Source organism: Giraffa tippelskirchi, chromosome 7 (assembly GCF_054371585.1).
Source record: "Giraffa tippelskirchi isolate mGirTip1 chromosome 7, T2T-mGirTip1v1.2.pri, whole genome shotgun sequence".
Lineage (NCBI taxonomy): Eukaryota > Metazoa > Chordata > Mammalia > Artiodactyla > Giraffidae > Giraffa > Giraffa tippelskirchi.
Genome location: NC_137281.1, coordinates 121,515,019 through 121,535,180, shown reverse-complemented (window position 1 = coordinate 121,535,180; position 20,162 = coordinate 121,515,019). Strand labels below are relative to the sequence as shown.

General features: G+C 40.8%; 1 protein-coding gene across 2 annotated transcripts in view; it reads right to left on the bottom strand.

The window, feature by feature from the left end:
- Nucleotides 1-20,162, bottom strand: part of ATP8B4 (ATPase phospholipid transporting 8B4 (putative)) — a 317,399-nt gene that overhangs the window by 272,572 nt on the left and 24,665 nt on the right. The window contains exon 1 of one of the 2 annotated variants that reach the window (XM_081508363.1): nucleotides 1,268-1,469. The exons of the other annotated variant lie outside the window; for it this stretch is intronic. The gene's annotated coding sequence lies outside the window, so the exon portion shown is untranslated. Of the gene's footprint in view, nucleotides 1-1,267; nucleotides 1,470-20,162 lie in introns of those variants that run through there. 2 annotated transcript variants of the gene reach the window in all.

Here is a 20,162-nt window from a genome sequence, read left to right as displayed (position 1 = left end):
GCTCAGCAAACAAACACTGAGTGAAGAAGAGGAGAGAAAAGAAAAAGGTAGCCTCAAATTAAGGAAGGACTGTTTCCAAAAATACAATGATCAATAATATTTAATGTTTATATTTAACATTTAATTAGAATTTTGTCAATATTTGGAAAATACTTAATATTGCCAAGAAGTAAGACTTTAGGCATGCACTACAAACATGGAGCATTTTGAGGTTACAGAGTTTTCCTTGACATCTCTTGAGAAATCCTGAAAGCAAATACTAGCATCTGATTCCTGCACATGCTGTGCAAGCATCTAGTATACATATGTTAAGAAGTTTTATTTCAAGGACAGTAACAGTTTCTTATTTGAAACAATAGGTTAAGTTTCTTTTTCCAACTAAATGAAAATTTCTACTGTATCATGTAAGAAAAAAATAAAATCCTCTGAGCAGAAAAAATCCCCCAACGACACAAAAAAAAATCATTTGGCTCCTCATTTTTAAAAGATGCATCATGATGATGAAACAATATAAAAACATAAGACAGACAAATATAGGTCTCAAAATCCCTTTGAATTTACATTCTGCTGCAAAGGCAGGCAGGGAACAACACAGGTAAGGTGGCTGGTCTTGAACACAGGTGTTGGTAATCCCACCTTCTTTCTGATAAGTTTTCAGCCCCTACTTAATGTTTCTCACTCATCTCCTTTTTCTTCAAAACAGCTCATTATTAATTAGGGATATGAGACTCCCTCATGTCTATCAACAAAATAACCAGAACAATCCATTTCTCTGTTCAGAGAAATCTCAGTACTAGAAATATATCTACCCCTTATGGCTTAGAGGGAGAGTTTAGTGACAAACTGTTTATGTCCAAAGGAAGAATTCATCATAAAATGAACAATACCTTGAATAGGTGCATCAGTTATAAGCCCTCTGGGGGGGAAAAATCTAAAACCAACTGTGGTCAAAGGAATTGACAAGTATCCAGAAACCAAGAAAAAATGCTGCACTGATGCTTCTCCACTAGCCAATGGATGATGCTAACAGAATCAACATTTGAACTTCAAAAGAAAATAAGAAAATGTCCTATTTTCCAAATCCAACTAACTTCCCCCCAAAATTATTTTTTAATGGGGGAGAATAACAAAGACTGTTTGCTAAACTTTAACACACAGAAAATAAAAACAAAAGAGTAACCCGGAAAAGAGAAACAAAAAGCATCAAACGAGCCAGAGCTAACTCTCCTCTTGGTCCCAGCAACCCTTCAGTGCTCCCCAGACTCACCTCAGCCTGGACCTAAGCCTCTCCCCCCAAAAGGGAGATTTCCCAGCAACGCAGCAAGATCAAACAGGTACCCATTCCGTGACCGTATCAGTGAGAACAATGAGAAAAGCCAGGCTATTCTGAAAGCGCTAGTAATTACACAGAAAACAAACTGGGTCTCTAGGGGACATTCTTGAAAATCTGAGATCAACTCCCGGAAAAACACTCTTGGCTGCTTACCACTACCGGAAGCTGCTCGAGGGTAGATCAGAAGTAGCATCTCATCAGAAAAGGAGGAAGGAGTTGCAGGGAAGCAGCTTCACTACCAGTGAAGAACAGAGGGAGCAAAAAACGGTCCTTGGAAACATACCAAAAGCCCTGAAGAGTTTCTCCTGGAAGAGTTGCCTGTTGCTACTCCCAGGGCAGAACTGGTTAATCTTGGAAAAACAAAAGGGAGCTCCCTAGAGGCTGGCTTCCCCAGGATGGCTTTTTCTATGGGAATCAAGAGTTCAGAAGAACAGAAGCAGACAAGGAAAGGGGTCACCATGGCTTCGACTTATCAAACTTTTATCAACCCTTGACTAAGGGAGGTAAGTAAATATCTTTGGAGTTGAGTTCCTACCTGTTTTTCCCAGAATTGAAAGAATTAGCAATGTCATTTTTTTAAAAAAAAATCATTAGAAGGGGATTTCAACTCTCTTACGGATGAAAGCTAAGCACACTCAAGCAACATGTAACATGCAGAGCGAGGACTTCTTCCTTCCCCCAACATCCTTAATTTCAGCTCAGAGGAAGCAAACCATTAACCCTAAGGATGCTGAAGAACAAATGAACATGGAAACAGATTTAAACTTTTTAGTTTAGAATCATTTAGAGAGGGTTCTGGTTGTTGTGCTTTTTTTTTTCCTTAAGAGTGTTCTGGTTTTTAACATGGGATTAGATAAAAACAAAATACTTTAGTCCGTGTCTATTTTGAAAGGATTAGGGCTACTTTTCAATACGTCTAAAGCCATTTATGGGGTTTCCAGAAGTTGCATCAGATTTGCAGTCAAGGACTGAAGCCAAATATGTTTTAATCATATCTCTCTAACCAGAGCAAGTTGATCTTCTGTGTCAACTTTCTTCTGAAACAACATGACACTGAGCCCTCAACTTTCCACTGAGAGCCAGATCAGAGAGAAGGGAGGGCCTTTCCATGCCAGGGCTCCACAGTCACAAAGAAAGGAGAGATTTCTTCAATCAATGAAAAGAGAATAACCACCACAATCAGAGAAAACTAACCAAACTGATCACATGGACCACAGAATTGTCTAACTCAATGAAACTAAGAGCCATGCCATGAAGGGCAACCCAAGATGGACGGGTCATGGTGGAAAGTTCTGACAAAACGTGGTCCACTGGAGAAGGGAATGGCAAACCACTTCAGTATCTTGCCTTGAGAACCCCATGAACAGCATGAAAAGGCAAAAAGATATAATATGGAAAGATGAACTTCCCAGGTCACTAGGTGCCCAATATGCTACTGAAGAAGCAAGTCCAGAAAGAATGAAGAGATGAGGCAAAAGCAAAAACAACACCCAGCTGTGGATGTGACTGTTTATGGAAGTAAAGTCCGATGCTGTAAAGAACAACACTGCATAGAAACCTGGAATGTTAGGTTCATGAATCAAGATAAATTGGAAGTGGTCAAACAAGAGATGGCAAGAGTGAACATTGACATTTTAGGAATCAGTGAACTAAAATGGACTGGTATGGGCGAATTTAATTCAGATGACCATTATATCTACTACTATGGGCAAGAATCCCTTAGAAGAAATGGAGTAGCCATCATAATCAACAAAAGAGTCTGAAATGCAGTACTTGGGTGCAGTCTCAAAAATGACAGAATGATCTCTGTTTGTTTCCAAGGCAAACCATTCACATTCACAGTAATCCAAGTCTATGCCCCAATCACTAAGCCTGAAGAAACTGAAGTTGAATAGTTCTATGAAGACCTACAAGAACTTCTAGAACTAACACCCCAAAAAGATGTCCTTTTCATCACAGGGACTGGAATGCAAAGTAGGAAATCCAGACATACCTACAGTAACAGGCAAGTTTGGCCTCGGAGTACAAAATGAAGCAGGGCAAGGCTGACAGAGTTTTGCCAAGAGAATGCACTGATCATAGCAAACACCCTCTTCCAACAACACAAGAGAAGACTCTACACATGGACATCACCAGATGGTCAGTACCGAAATCAGATTGATTATATTCTTTGCACCCAAAGATGGAGAAGCTCTATACAGTCAGCAAAAACAAGACCAGGAGCAGACTGTGGCTCAGATCATGAACTCCTTATTGCCAAATTCAGACTTAAATTGAAGAAAGTAGGGAAAACCACTAGACCATTCAGGTATGACCTAAATCAAATCCCTTATACTTATACAGTGGAAGTGACAAATAGATTAAAGCAATTAGATCTGATAGACAGAGTGCATGAAGAACTATGGACAAAGGTTCATGACACTGTACAGGAGACAATGATCAAGACCATTCCCAAGAAAAAGAAATACAAAAAGGCAAAATGGTTGTCTATAGGAGGCCTTACAAATAGCTGGGCAAAGAAGAGAAGTAAAAGGCAAAGGAGAAAAGGCAAGATACTCATTTGAATGCAGAGTTCCAAAGAATAGCAAGGAGAGACAAGAAAGACTTACTCAGTGACCAATGCAAAGAAACAGAGGAAAACAATAGAATGGGAAAGACTAGAGATTGCTTCAAGAAAATTAGAGATACCAAGGGAACATTTCATGCAAAGATGGGTACAATCAAGGACAGAAACGGTATGGACCTAACAGAAGCAGAAGATATTAAGAGGTGGCAAGAATACACAGAAGAACTATACAAAAAAGATCTTAATGACCTGGATAACCATGATGGTGTGATCACTCACCTAGAGCCAGACATCCTGGCATCTGAAGTCAAATAGGCCTTAGGAAGCATCACTACGAACATAGTGGAGGTGACGGAATTCCAGTTGAGCTATTTCAAATCCTAAAAGATGATGTTATGAAAGTGCAGCATTCAATATGCCAGAAAATTTGGAAAACTCAACAGTGGCCACAGGACTGGAAAAAGTCAGTTTTCATTCCAATAACAAAGAAAGGCAATGCCAAAGAATGTTCAAACTACTGCAAAATTGCACTCATCTCACACGTTAGCAAAGTAATGCTCAAAATTCTCCAAGCCAGGCTCCAACAGTACATGAACCAAGAACTTCCAGATGTTCAAGCTGGATTTAAAAAAAGGCAGAAGAACCAGAGATCAAATTGCCAACATCCATTGGATCATCAAAAAAGCAAGAGAGTTACAGAAAAACATATGCTTTATTGACTACGCCAAAGCCTTTGACTGTGTGGATCACAACTGTGGAAAATTCTTAAAGAGGTGGGAATACCAGACCACCTTTCCTGCCTCCTGAGAAATCTATATGCAGGTCAAGAAGCAACAGTTAGAATTGTATATGGAACAACAGACTGGTTCCAAATCAGGAAAGGAGTACATCAAGGCTGTATATTGTCACCCTGCTTATTTAACTTATATGCTGAGTACATTGTGAGAAATGTCAAACTGGATGAAGCACAAGCTGAAATAAAGATTGCCAGGAGAAATATCAATAACCTCAGATATGCAGATGACACCACCCTGATGGCAGAAAGCGAAGATGAACTGAAGAGCCTCTTGATGAAAGTGAAAGAGAGTGAAAAAGCTGCCCTCAAACTCAACGTTCAAAAAGTGAAGATCATGGCATCTGGTCCCAGCACTTCATGGCAAATAGATGGGGAAACAATGGAAAGAGTGACAGACTTTATTTTCTTGGGCTCCAAAATCACTGCAGATAGTGACTGCAGCCATGAAATTAAAAGACGCTTGCTCCTTGGAAAAGCTATGACCAACCTAGACAGCATATTAAAAAGCAGAGACGTTACTTTGCCGACAAAGGTCCATTTAATCAAAGCCTCAAAGCTATTGTTTTCCCAGTGGTCATGTATGGATGTGAGATTTGGATCATAAAGAAAGCTGAGTGCCAAATAATTGATGCTTTTGAATTGCAGTGTTGGAGAAGACTCTCAAGAGTCCATTGGACTTCAAGGAGGTAAAACCAGTCAATCCTAAAGGAAATCAACACTGAATATTTATTGGAAGGACTGATGCTGAAGCTGAAACTCCCAATACTCTGGCCACCTTATACGATAAACTGACTCATTTGAAAAGACCCTGATGCTGGGAAAGATTGAGGGCAGGAGGAGAAGGGGACGACAGAGGATGAGATGGCTGGATGGCATCGCCCACTCGATGGACATGGGTTTGGGTGGACTCCGGGAGTTGGTGATGGACAGGGAGGCCTGGCGTGCCACGGTTCATGGGGCCACAAAGAGTCAGACACAAATGAGCGACTGAACTGAACTGGAGCATAGTAGATGCTCAATAATTATTAGCTGTTATCAACAAAAGAAGTAGGCCTTTTCAGACTGACAGGGAAAGATGTCCAAGATATATTCTCATGTGAAAAGAACAAGTTGCAAAAGAGTATGTATAGGATAATCCCATTTAGTAAAAATATTTTAAATATGCTTGCTGCTTACTGTTTCTTCCAACTAAAATATAAGCTTCTTAAGAGCAGGGGCATTTGTTCACTGTTGTTATCACCAATGTCCATGATAGGCATTCAATAAATAATTGTTGACTAAATGAATGATAGCAAGAAAGCTGAGCAAGAAGAAATAATTACTACCAGTGAAGAAAGTTATTAATATATTAATAATATACTACTGATAATAATTATTATAGTATTAATAATATAATAATAAATATTATTAATATATTAATAAGACCTGGTGGGCCCTAGGAGAAATGTTTCCCTGGTTCTTACCCTTTTGTACTATTTAAATTTTCAGTCAGGTTGTATGCCAACCAATGAAAATGCAGTTCTTAGAAAACAGTGATTATTTTACATGGACTGTCTTGAGATCTACGGTTGCCCCCATTAGCAGCACACAGATGGGGGAGCAAGTGATGATTTTCCCACATACTCAGATAAATTAATGAGCCAAAAAGCAACTTACAATAGAAGGAAAGCACAGAGCTCGTTTTTTCTTCTTGGCTTTCTATTGATTTTTCCAAAGTTATTCCTATAATCTCCAAGCCAGAGAGCCTCTGCCCTAGTCCATGGGGACCCCTTTCCTGTATCTAAACATCAACTGCACAATCCTAACTTGGTATCTTTGCTCAGGCCACCCTCTCCTTTGAGGAGACTTTTCCCAACCTGTCCTTAAAGGACCAGATCATGTCCTCCCTGCTCACTCCCAGCCTTTTCTGTCTTCCTAGCATCTCTGGCGGAAAAGGCAATGGCACCCCACTCCAGTACTCTTGCCTGGAAAATCTCATGGATGGAGGAGCCTGGTAGGCTGCAGTCTATGGTGTCGCACAGAGTCGGACACGACTAAAGTGACTTAGCAGCAGCAGCAGCAGCATCTCTGGTCCCTCCCTCACAGTCAGTGCCAGAGACTAGGTTTAGGTTTGGTACTATCCACCAGCCCTTCCCCTATCATGTCTGCTATCTTCCCTCCAAGCTTGTACATTGCTTAAGGTAGGACTATGAGAATTGTGCTTTTAGTTTTGCAAGCCCCCTCATTCATATACACATAAACACACACACACGCATGGTTTCATACTGTAAAGGAGAGAGTCGACGTTAAGGAGCTACATGTTGTGATTTTTTTTTCCATTTGCCCAAAAGTTTCTAACATTTTTGTCATCCGTCCTATAATTTCAAGGCTAGAGATGTCTTCTTTGGCTTACTAAGCATATTTTTGTTAAACGCTTCTAAGAGATCTAAACTGGTCTAAAACACTCTAGTTATTCCTATTCTACCTAGTCTGAACTGATTAAGTTACAATATTTTCTTCTAACCAATGACAGTGACAGAATGAGGAATCTTAATGGGAGGAGAAAGTATAGAAGGGCTTCCATGCCTACACCAACACCATGAACACCTACCTCATGTTTACCCAATGCACAGAAGCTCTCATAATGCATGCTTGTGTGTGTGTGTGTGTGTGAGAGAGAGAGAGAAAGAGATTTCTAGCACTGATTACTTACTTTGAAATGTTCATTTAAAAATGCAAGTACCTTGCCACTGAATATTCTTTTAAGAATTCTCAATATTCTATTAAGGATTATGTCCTTAAAATCAGAGAGCATCAGATTGATTTGTCCCATCAATTTAAGTCCCAAAACTCTTTATCCATCTTTGGAAAATAAGCTTACAGCAGTTGCCACTATTCCTCTGCCAGGCTCTCATCACCCACATCTCCCCTTGACTTTCTTCATTTTATTTAGATCTGTGGTCAAAGTCACCCACTCCGAGAGACCTGCCCTGGTCAACCTACCTAAAACAGCACACACACCCCATCACTTCCTATCACTTATCTTCCTTTATTTTTCTCCACAGGAAAAATACTGTGTATTTTCTTGTCTTGTCCACTTTCTTCCTCCAGAAGGTCAGCTTCAGGAGAGCAGGCATTTTGTCTTGTTCACTGCTGTATACCCAGGGCCTAGAACTGTGCATAGTAAGTGCTTAATGAATGTTGACTAAATAAATGGATAGTAATAACGTATGGTTCTTTGCTGCTTGGTAAATATGTCTGCATCCCTCTTCAGAACATTAGCTCTTATCTCCTTCTCTGCTGTATTTTAACAGTGCTCAGCAGACAGTAACTTATTCATAAATGAATCAAAGCTGAACTCTATCAAGCATAGTTATCTATATCAGGGGTCCCCAAGCAGGAGGGTGAGTGGCGGGTGAGCAAGCAAAGCTTCATCTGTGGCACCCCCATCACTTACTTTTACCACATAAACCATCCATCTCCCGCCCCCCAGAAAAAAATGTCTTCCATGAAACCAGTTCCTGGTACCAAAAAAGGTTGTGGACCGCTGCTCTATAGGACACTTTCCATTTCTATTAAACTTTCCCTTACATTGTGCCCTTAATTTCTCTCAGTCTACCTTATCGGTCCCCAAAGTAGTACCAGTTGGCAGACCTAATTTATTTTTTTATTTTTTATTTTTTTGATACAAAGGACACGGTAATTAGGTAAGGCATGTTCAACAGATTACAGTATCCTGCATTTCTCATCAGTGTACCTATGAATTTAAACTTTAGGACCTATTTCCAATTTCCTGTCAAGTTGATCTATATAATCAGAATTCCTTATTATGTTCATGTTACCCAGGAATACACCAAATGGAAAATTAGAGGTATCATATCTCTGGCTATAATTTATAAGTAAATGGTTGCTTACTTCAACCAAGTAAGCCTTGCCTACGTCAAGGCTGTACATTGTCACCTTGCTTATTTAACTTATATGCAGAGTACATCATGAGAAACGCTGGGCTGGAGAAAGCACAAGCTGGACTCAAGATTGCCAGGAGAAATATCAATAACCTCAGATATGCAGATGACACCACCCTGATGGCAGAAAGTGAAGAGGAACTAAAAAGCCTCTTGGTGAAAGTGAAAGAGGAGAGTGAAAATGTTGGCTTAAAGCTCAACATTCAGAAAACTAAGATCATGGCATCTGGTCCCATAACTTCATGTTAAATAGATGGGGAAACAGTGTCAGACTTTATTTTTGGGGGCTCCCAAAATTACTGCAAATGGTGATTGCAGCCATGAAATTAAAAGATGCTTACTCCTTGGAAGGAAAGTTATGACCAACCTAGATAGCATATTAAAAAGCAGAGACATTACTTTGTCAACAGAGGTCCGTCTAGACAAGGTTATGGTTTTCCCAGTAGTCATGTATGGATGTGGGGTCCAGAAAGTCTGTTATTACGCAAGCCCACTCACCAAAACCAGGTGATGTGCATTTCACTTGTCCTTTCAAATGTGTTCTGAACCATGTGTTCCAGAGCTAGATGACCCAGCTCTAAACCTGATGGCCTAATCCAAGCCAGACAACTGGCATCCTGAGTTGTAAAAATCGTTCTAAAGGTTTGTTTCCAAATGCTCCACAGACAAAACTGGATCCTGGGATAGACTGTTGGCGCCAGTGAGAGGAACACTCCCCAGAACAATGTATCTCTTGCGATCAGGGGAGCATGGTGTCTTCTTTGAACACAATAAGTGACCAGGAGATATTTTGGGGCTCTGTATTTTTAATAGATCGACATCATAAGCCATTACAATAATAGGGGGCATTTACAGAAAGGAGGAGTCAATCTGGAAAGGATTCAATCTGGACAGTTTCAGGGTTCTAGTGGTTCTTGCCACCTTCAATACACAGGAGTAACCTGACACCCTCTGACACTCACTCCAGCCCCACATTCTTCTAAGCAGGCTATCACCCAGCAAGAAAGAAGCACTATGGCCATATGGATTTAAAAAATCTCTTCCCTTCATTTCTATACCGTTTAAGTATGAACACTCCCTACTCCTAGCATGTCATTTGGAAAGTGCAGGATCAAAGTTCAAGATCAAAGAAATTCAGGCTCCTAATCAGAACTATCTCTATTTCACACATCTGTCACCATTTTCTAAGGCCCAATTCTGAACCAATACCTCTGCAAGACATTAGGGATGCCAAGATAACCAAGACCTGGTCTCTGCCCCAGAAAGAATCTTTCTAGTGGAAGAGAAATAAGTTCTGAATAAGTCACCTTGATACAATATATTAGAAACTCTATGAGAAGTGTCCCTGTTCCAAATATGCTTTGGAACATAGGTAGAAGCAGAACTTTTTCCTGTGGGTGTGGAAGCATCAGGGAGATACCTCTGGATATCACTTGAAGCTGAATACCAAGAGATGAGTAGAGAGGATGTATGTAGTTCCATGAGCTAACAGTTCAAGAGGAAAATGTCACTGATAGCTTTTATATCCTCTGTTCATCTACTACTCCATCCCACCTCAAAGAACAGCTGTCCTCTACTGCCACCTGGGTTTTCATTCCAAATGGCTGGAGTGAGTCATCCATCCTACAGCATTAATGAATGTGGAGGACAAAAGCGAGTTAGTGATCACTTTCAGCACATCAGTAAAGGTAATTACTAGGTCCTGGGGGATCAGAAACCAGGCAGGGGTTAGGCAGGAGTTGAGTTCTGAAAGCCTCAAGTGCTGCCTTGGGCACTCGGCCTCTGAGGAAAGCAAGATGAATGTGTTCTTACCTGCGTAAGGTGCTGACCCTGTGCTATACTGTAGAGTGTAAGGAAATGTACCCTACTGTGAAACTGGAATACTGCGCAAGGGACATGGTGCAGGAGGTGAAAGCTCAAGATGGAAGGAGGGAGGCCAAGCTATCTGAAGTGGCTGCAGGACTATCCCACTCTCTAGAGATATCCCCTAAGGGAGGTAAACAGACTCCATTAAAGGTTTTCTTTGGGAAAATATAAATTCCAGATGAACAATAACAAAGAATACATTCCTCCCACCCCCCATTTCTGAACACATCCCCACAAGTGCTAAGCCACCTTGAGGAAGAATGTGCTCTAGTCTCCACGCCTAGGACCCATGCTGACTGAATGGATGACACAGCTACTTCTGGTGCATCCTCATGTTCCTATGCATCCTTTTAAGTAAGGAAGGTGTTTTTCAGAAGTTCCCTTATTGGTAAGCCAATGTTTAATCTGTATCCGGTCTTTCAAGGGAAGCAGGCATGAATACATTCCCAGAAAAGTACAATGAGATCTGGGGTTATGTCTCACCAGAGACTGGAGGGAAGAGAGAAACGATGGAGGCAGACACTAAAGTCCTGGCTTTTCCTAGCTTGGGCCTAAGTCTTCAAGAGAGAGTTGAGATATACAGAGGCACCTGGGAAATCGGGCTGAGTGTCCTGTGTCTTCCAGCTAGTCTGGGTGCCCTGTCCACCATGACATTGCATCCAGCGAGAATGAAACAGCAGGCGAGCACTGGAGGAGGAAAGTGGCTTCAGACACCTATGCCTGTATTCCTGCCTCCTGGTTGCTGATGAAGAGCAAGGTCTAGGTCAAGATGAAGAGATTTCCTTGAACAAAGAGAATCCAGAGGACCTCATGAGGCAGGAGACAGATGGGCTCCAGGTTGAGCAACCAGAATCTGTCTCCTGTGGACAGATACTCCAAGATGAAGAGGAGGAAAAACTGAACACTGTTCACATAAGAGACCACATTTTTCTCATTCTTGAGGTCAAGGAGACTTTCCTGACCACACATGTGAGAAAGGCTTCTTGGAGGTCAAAAGAGAGGGGGTGTCACCTCATAGCAAGTAATGTCAACCTACCCATAGGCCTCTTCACTAGAATCCATCTTGGCTAAGAGATGCACATGTACACATGAGAGGACCCTGAGATAAACCAAATAAGGACACAGAATCTGGCAAAGCACGATGACTGGCCAGAGGAAACCCCGAGGAAATGCCCCATATAAGTGATTCAAACTACCGCAAGGGCGTGACTTCTTCTCTGAGCCCACCCAAGTGTATATCCATACTTACTCTTTTCCTCCTAATAAATACTTTGCTCGTTTCACTACTTTCTGTCTCTTTGTAGAAACTCATTTTCTGCAAAGCTGATGGGCCAGAGCCTTGTCACTGACCTCTGGTCCCTGGTGGTCTTGCAGCTAAGATTCAGTGCTTTCACTGTCACGACCTGACTTCAACCTGCAGCCAGGGAACCTAAATCCTGCTTCAAGCTGCTGCAGGCTGAAGTCACTCAAGATCACCAGCATGGATCCAAGGCTCTCACCTTGTCACTGTCACAGAGGTAAATGAGTCCTCCATTTCCCTAGATGCCATCTTGGAGAGGGGCAGGGAGAGGAGAAGAACCTGAGAAATCTGGAGTTCCTCTTGAGTAAGAAGCTGCACTTGCCCATCATGACGTTGTTCTTGCTGTAATCTCCACCTGTCCAAGCCTGCAACACCCACAACTCAAGGTCTCACACATAGCGCTGGGCCTAGCACAGAATATAAGAGCCCAGGACCCTGTGAAGAGATTTCCTAGGTCTTGATGACCCTTCTTTGGGTCTCACTTTCTTCATCCATAAAATAAGGGTCTCAGACTACAATGCCTAAGCAACCATCGTAAATCTAACATTCCATAATAACAGCGATAGGTACAAACTCCTAATAGCTATACGGTACTTACAATTTTCTAAGTGCTTTATAAGTAGCCACTCAGTTCTTTCTTAAAAAATACTGTGACATATAAGCCTTTTTGGGCTTCCCTTGTGGCTCAGCTGGTAAAGAATCTGCATGCAATGCAGGAGACCTGGGTTCTATCCATGGTTGGGAAGATCCCCTAGAGAAGGGAAAGGCTACCCACTCCAGTATTCTGGCCTGGAGAATTACACAGACCGTATAGTCCATGGGGTCGCAAAGAGCCAGACATAACTGAATGACTTTCACTTATTTACTTACTTATAAGCCTTTTTTGCAGATCAGAAATTGGAGAAACAGAGATATTATGGAGCTAGAAGGAGCCAGAACTGGAAACTGAACCTGCAAGTCTGGTTCTGGAATCCATATGCCTAACCTGTCTCTGCTTCTGTGTAATTATGGCTCCTTTCACTCCTTATAGGAGCTGGTGTGAATTTATTCATCCCCTCCTTATAGGAGCTGGTGTGAATTTATTCATCCCCCAAAACTAAGATGTGTCTGATTCTCCAATAATGTGCTAAGAATATAAACTGACTTCATTACAATCAGGTAAAGACAGACAGCAGCACCCCAAAAGCTTATAACTTAATCCTTAACACCAATATCTAAAAGCACTGGTATACTTCAACAGAGTCTCATCTTCACACTGTTAGTAATATTAGGAGAGAGAGAGAGAGAGAGAGAGAGAGAGAGAGAGAGAGAGAGAGAGAGTGTGTGTGTGTGTGTGTGTGTGTGTGTGTGTGTGTGTGTGTCACTCAGTCGTGTCCGACTCTTTGCGACCCCATGGACTGTAGCCCACCAGGCTCCTTTGTCTATGGGATTCTCCAGGCAAGAATACTGGAGTGGGTTGCCATTTCTTTCTCCAATTATTACAAATAATACTAACAATATGTATTATGTATTAATTAGCAACAACTAAAATTAGTAATACCTTCAAAAAGATTATAAAATCATGCTATTACTCTTGCATGTTCTCAGATTTTTTACCCCATATCAGAAATAAAAATGTTTTGTTCTAGAAATTTTAACTCATTATATTAGACCAAACTTTTACATGGTTTATCAGATTTACTTTGTCCTTTAGGCTATTTTTTTAAGTTACTGTGAAGGAAAAAATACATTTATATGTATATTTATATCTCCAGCCCACTTTGCTATAGACCTGAAACTAACACAGTATGTACATCAACTATACTTCAATTTTTTAAATTGCTGAATTAAAACGTATTATTAATCTAAAATTAAAAACTGATCCTCAATTCAGTTACTGTAAAACTTTGAAGCATATTTGGAACAACTTGGGCATGTGAATCTACTTTTCCAACGGTAAATTTTATGAAATTTAACAGACCAAATGTCTCCAGTGAAAATTAAGTGCCTGGATTGAGGTACATATATATATAAAACACATACATGATTTTAAGGGCTTCAGCTCAGTTCAGTTCAGTCGCTCAGTCGTGTCTGACTCTTTGCGACCCCATGAATTGCAGTGCGCCAGGCCTCTCTGTCGATCACCAACTCCCGGAGTCTACCCAAACCCATGTCCATCGAGTCAGTGATGCCATCCAACCATCTCATCCTCTGTCGTCCCCTTCTCCTCCCGCCCCCAATCCTACCCAGCATTAGGGTCTTTCCCAATGAGTCAACTCTTTACATGAGGTGGCCAAAGTATTGGAGTTTCAGCTTCAACATCAGTCCTTCCAATGAACACCCAGGATTGATCTCTTTTAGGATGGATTGATTGGATCTCCTTGCAGTCCAAGGGACTCTCAAGAGTCTTCTCCAACACCACAGTTCAAAAGCATCAATTCTGCGGCGCTCAGCTTTCTTCACCATCCAACTCTCACATCCATACATGACCACTGGAAAAACCACAGCCTTGACTAGACGGACCTTTGTTGGCAAAGCAATGTCTCTGCTTTTAAATATGCTATCTAGGTTGGCCATAACCCTCCTTCCAAGGAGTAAGCGTCTTTTAATTTCATGGCTGCAATCACCATCAGCAGTGATTTTGGAGCCCCCAAAATAAAGTCTGACACTGTTTCCACTGCTTCCCCATCTATTTCCCATGAAGGCTTAGTATGAAAAAAAAGAATGTAAAATATCTCTTTAGTAAATGTCTATATTGATTACAAGCTGAAATAGTAATATTTCAGATATACTGTATTGAATTGAATACAATGCATTATTAAAATTACCTCTAATGATTAAAAAAATGTTAATGTGAAAAAACACAGGTTCTATGCCTCATGATAACAGTCACACTATAACAGTAATTTAGCAACTGGCCTATGGTTTGACATCCAGGAAGCTGACACAAAAATATACAATCTAGTGACAACATTTAGACATACACTGTACTATTAAGTAATTAGTATTCTATTTCCTGAATTGCATTATTTGCATAATGAAAAGTACAGAACTGGCTATCCTAAGTCTGTGCCAGAGATATAAAGATTAATTAGACATAGACTCTTACATAGAATGTTGGAGTTTAGTAGAAGAAATAAAACATAAAATAAATTATTATGACAAATTATGCAGTGATAAGTGTCTGCATAAAGGGAGAAAGAAAGTTGCAATAGGAAGAGAAGAGAGTCATAATCAAGACAAACTCAGGATAGAAAGCATTCGAGCTGGGCTTTGAAGGGTTGGTATGATTTATGCATATAACAAGGGTGAAAATCATTCAGGCAGAGAGAACAGCAGCAAAGTCAGAAATAATCAAGAAACAGTACAGGCAAGAATTAACAAATACTGTCCTTCAGTCTGCCAGATTGAGCATACAGAAGACACTGAAAAATTAAGGAAGAAAAACATAGGGTTAGATTAGAGACTCTTACAATTATCTAGGCAAGTGGTAATAATCACCTAACTTAAGGCAATGTCAATGGAAATGCACAATGAAGTATTAATTCAAGAAGTATTCCAAAGATAGAAACAACGCTTGGCAACAGGAAGGAAAGAGGGAGGGGAAAAGTCAAAGATGATGCCAAGTTCTGAGCCCTAATTCTAAGATAATGTTGGTGACCTTGACAAAAATCATGAGAAAGAAGATGGAAGAGTTTTGATCCATCTATTCGAGCTGTACATACTAGCCTCAGCTAACTCATGACCAAGCAGGAGGAGAGAATGTTTCAAACCCAGCAGTCACTATGTGATTCATCAGACGTGAGGGTGAAGTTACACTCTCTCATAGAAATAAAACAAAAGCTGCACATGATTAGCCAGATCTTTCAGGATCAAGAACATGTTGAAGAGGGCTGTCTAGAATGACTCAGTCTTAACTCAGAGCCTCAAAACCTAACCTTAGAGAAAAGTTTTAAAGGCTTTATGTTCCCACTCTTTAATCCTTAACTAGTTGAAACCTCAAAGCTATCTTTTCTCTTTTGAGATGTAGTTGAGACATATTTCAAAACATTCAGTTTCATCTACAGTTAAAAGAAAAAAAAATACCGTGACATATTCTCAACTTCCTCTGCCTTTTCTAAAACAAGCTTGAACATCTGGAAGTTCACGGTTCACGTATTGCTGAAGCCTGGCTTGGAGAATTTCGAGCATTACTTTACTAGCATGTGAGATGAGTGCAATTGTGCGGTAGTTTGAGCATTCTTTGGCATTGCCTTTCTTTGGGATTGGAATGAAAACTGACCTTTTCCAGTCCTGTGGCCACTGCTGAGTTTTCCAAATTTGCTGGCATATCGAGTGCAGCACTTTCACAGCATCACCTTTGAGGATTTGAAACAGCTCAACTGGAATTCTGTCACCTCCACTAGCTTTGTGTGTAGTGACGCTTTCTAAGGCCCACTGGACTTCACATTCCAGGATGTCTGGCTCTAGGTGAGTGATCACACCATCATGATTATCTGGGTCGTGAAGATCTTTTTTGTACAGTTCTTCTGTGTTTTCTTGCCACCTCTTCTTAATATCTTCTGCTTCTGTTAGGTCCATACCATTTCTGTCCTTTATCGAGCCTATCTTTGCATGAAATGTTCTTTTGGTATCTCTAATTTTCTTGAAGAGATCTCTAGTCTTTCCCAATCTGTTGTTTTCCTCTACTTCTTTGCACTGATCGCTGAGGAAGCCTTTCTTATCTCTCCTTGCTATTCTTTGGAACTCTGCATTCAGATGGGAATATCTTTCCTTTTCTCCTTTGCTTTTCGCTTCTCTTCTCTTCCCAGCTATCTGTAAGGCCTCCTCAGACAGCCATTTTGCTTTTTTGCATTTCTTTTACATGGGGATTGTCTTGATTCCTGTCTCCTGTACAATGTCATGAACCTCTGTCCATAGTTCATCAGGCACTCTGTCTATCAGGTCTAGACCCTTAAATCTATTTGTCACTTCCACGGTATACTCATAAGGGATTTGATCTAGGTCATACCTGAATGGACTAGTGGTTTTCCATACTTTCTTCAATTTAAGTCTGAATTTGGCAATAAACAGTTCATGATCTGAGCCACAGTCTGCTCCCGGTCTTGTTTTTGCTGATTGTATAGAGCTTCTCCATCTTTGGCTGCAAAGAATAGAATCAATCTGATTTCGGTGTTGACCATCTGGTGATGTCCACGTGTAGAGTCTTCTCTTGTGTTGTTGGAAGAGGGTGTTTGCTATTACCAGTGTGTTCTCTTGGCAAAACTCTACTAGCCTTTGTCCTGCTTCATTCTGTACTCCAAGGCCAAATTTGCCTGTTATGCCAGGTGTTTCTTGACTTCCTACTTTTGCATTCCAGTCCCCAATAATGAAAAGGACATCTTTTTGGGGTGTTAGTTCTAGAAGGTCTTGTAGGTCTTCATAGAACTGTTCAACTTCAGCTTCTTTGGCGTTGCTGGTTGGGGCATAGACTTGGATTACTGTGATGTTGAATGGTTTGCCTTGGAAATGAACAGAGATCATTCTATCGTTTTTGAGATTGCATCCAAGTACTGCCTTTTGGACTCTTTTGTTGACCATGATGGCTACTCCATTTCTTCTAAGGGATTCTTGCCCACAGTAGTAGATATAATGGTCATCTGAGTTAAATTCACCCATTCCAGTCCATCTTAGTTCGCTGATTCCTAGAATGTCGACGTTCACTCTTGCCATCTCCTGTTTGACCACTTCCAATTTGCCTTGATTCATGGACCTAACATTCCAGGTTCCTATGCAGTATTGCTCTTTACAGCATCGAACTTTGCGTCTATCACCAGTCACCTCCACAGCTGGGTATCGTTTTTGTTTTGGCTCCATCCCATCATTCTTTCTGGAGTTATTTCTCCACTGATCTCCATTAGCATATTGGGCACCTATTGACCTGGGGAGTTCATCTTTCAGTGTCCTATCTTTTTGTCTTTTCATACTATTCATGGGGTTCTCAAGGCAAGAATACTGAAGTGGTTTCCCATGCCCTTCTCCAGTGGAAAATTCTGAAAGAGATGGGAATACCAGACCATCTGACCTGTCTCTTAAGAAACCTGTATGCAGGTCAGGAAGCAACAGTTAGAACTGGACATGGAACAACAGACTTGTTCCAAATAGGAAAAGGAGTACTTCAAGGCTGTATATTGTCACCCTGCTTATTTAACTTATATGCAGAGTACATCATGAGAAATGCTGGGCTGGAAGAAACACAAGCTGGAATCAAGATTTCCAGGAGAAATATCAATAACCTCAGATATGCAGATGACACCACCCTTATGGCAGACAGTGAAGAAGAACTAAAGAGCCTCTTGATGAAAGTGAAAGAGGAGAGTGAAAAAGTTGGCTTAAAGCTCAACGTTCAGAAAACTGAGATCATGGCATCTGGTCCCATCACTTCATGGCAAATAGATGGGGAAACAGTGGAAACAGTGTCAGACTTTATTTTTGGGGGGCTCCAAAATCACTGCTGATGGTGATTGCAGCCATGAAATTAAAAGATGCTTACTCCTTGGAAGGAAGGTTATGACCAACCTAGATAGCATATTTAAAAGCAGAGACATTACTCTGCCAACAAATGTCCATCTAGTCAAGGCTATGGTTTTTCCGGTGGTCATGTATGGATGTGAGAGTTGGACGGTGAAGAAAGCTGAATGCCGCAGAATTGATGCTTTTGAACTGTGGTGTTGGAGAAGACTCTTGAGAGTCCCTCGGACTGCAAGGAGATCCAATCAATCCATCCTAAAAGAGATCAATCCTGGGTGTTCATTGGAAGGACTGATGTTGAAGCTGAAACTCCAATACTTTGGCCACCTCATGCGAAGAGTTGACTCATTGGAAAAGACCCTAATGCTGGGTAGGATTGGGGGCGGGAGGAGAAGGGGACGACAGAGGATGAGATGGTTGGATGGCATCGCCAACTTGATGGACACGGGTTTGGGTAGACTCCGGGAGTTGGTGATGGACAGAGAGGCCTGGCGTGCTGCAGTTCTTGGGGTCGCAAAAACACTGAGCGGCTGAAGTGAACTGAACTGATTCTCAACTTCTAAATTGATCAAGGAGGTACTCTAGATTTCATCATTTGGTTTTGCTCTCTGTCAACATACTGAATAGTCTTTTTCCATATTGCTCTTTATCTCTAGGCACACCACCATCACTTGATGGTATCACACATAAAAGAATCTTTCATTTTAACCTTGATTCCATGAATCATTGTCACCCTGTTTTGTGGGAACTGATTGAGATACATCCAGAGCTTCTGACATGTCACATCTGTCCATCAAGATTGCTTTGGGTGACCTTTTCAGTATACATTTATCTATGTTCCTAGAGTCTTTTAAGTTTAAAACAATGTGGGCACAAATTTTATATTTTTCCAAAAGTGCGGAGAGCAAACTGAAAATTCAACTTCAAGAATTCCACACAGGATTGTATCTATCAAAACAACAAGCAGATAACTCTATGCTGAGCAATGGAGTCTCCTTCCTGGACATAAATTTATAGATCATCATAATTGAAACCTGACATATATAAAACTGTAGGTAAATACTGATGCCATTGGAGCAGAGCACCATAAAGAGATGTTTCTTAGGCTCCTCTTGTATTCAACTAGGAAACTTTTGGTCCAGTTAAGGGAACACAAATGTAACTTCAAAGGGCTTCAAAAAGTGTGCAAATTTTCACTGATAAAAGTTTATCTCCTCAAGATTAAACTATACAGTCCTCAGACATTTACTAATCCTCTCAATGAAAGGTGAAGCTGTTTTATTTACTCCAACCTTGAGTGTGGAGATTTTCTTCTGAACTATTGATGTAAGCATGACATTTAAATACACATGAGTAGCAGCAATTCTATTTGAATATCCTGATTGTGTCAATTATCGTGATGCTAACCATGTCCACTCCACTCTGGAGTTTAAATAAACAGGACCACCTCTCTCTGCTCTTAGCAGAGGATTTATAGGGGCCATGTGTCTGGCATTTGGGAAGATGTTGGCTTGCTCTCAGCAGTGATTACATATACAATATTGTCATATAATTTTCGGATTTTTCAAAGACTTCAAAGCTCACAACCTTCTGTGAACTTGCTATCTGGTTATGTTTATCATAGCAGGGAATAAAGGGAGGGAGTGCTATGCAGAGACTGTAAATTATGAGCACTTCACAAATGCATTTTGTATGTCTATAAAATGCCAAAATGTCCAAGAGAAAAATCGAAAAGCTAGTTGGTCTACCACCCATACAGGGAGAAAGCCAGGCTGGAGCAAATGTGACTTAAATATTGGTTTGAAAGGGCCATTTAATTTTTCCGTGATCAAGATATTTTATCCTAATTTTTCCCTTTGCTAAATGAG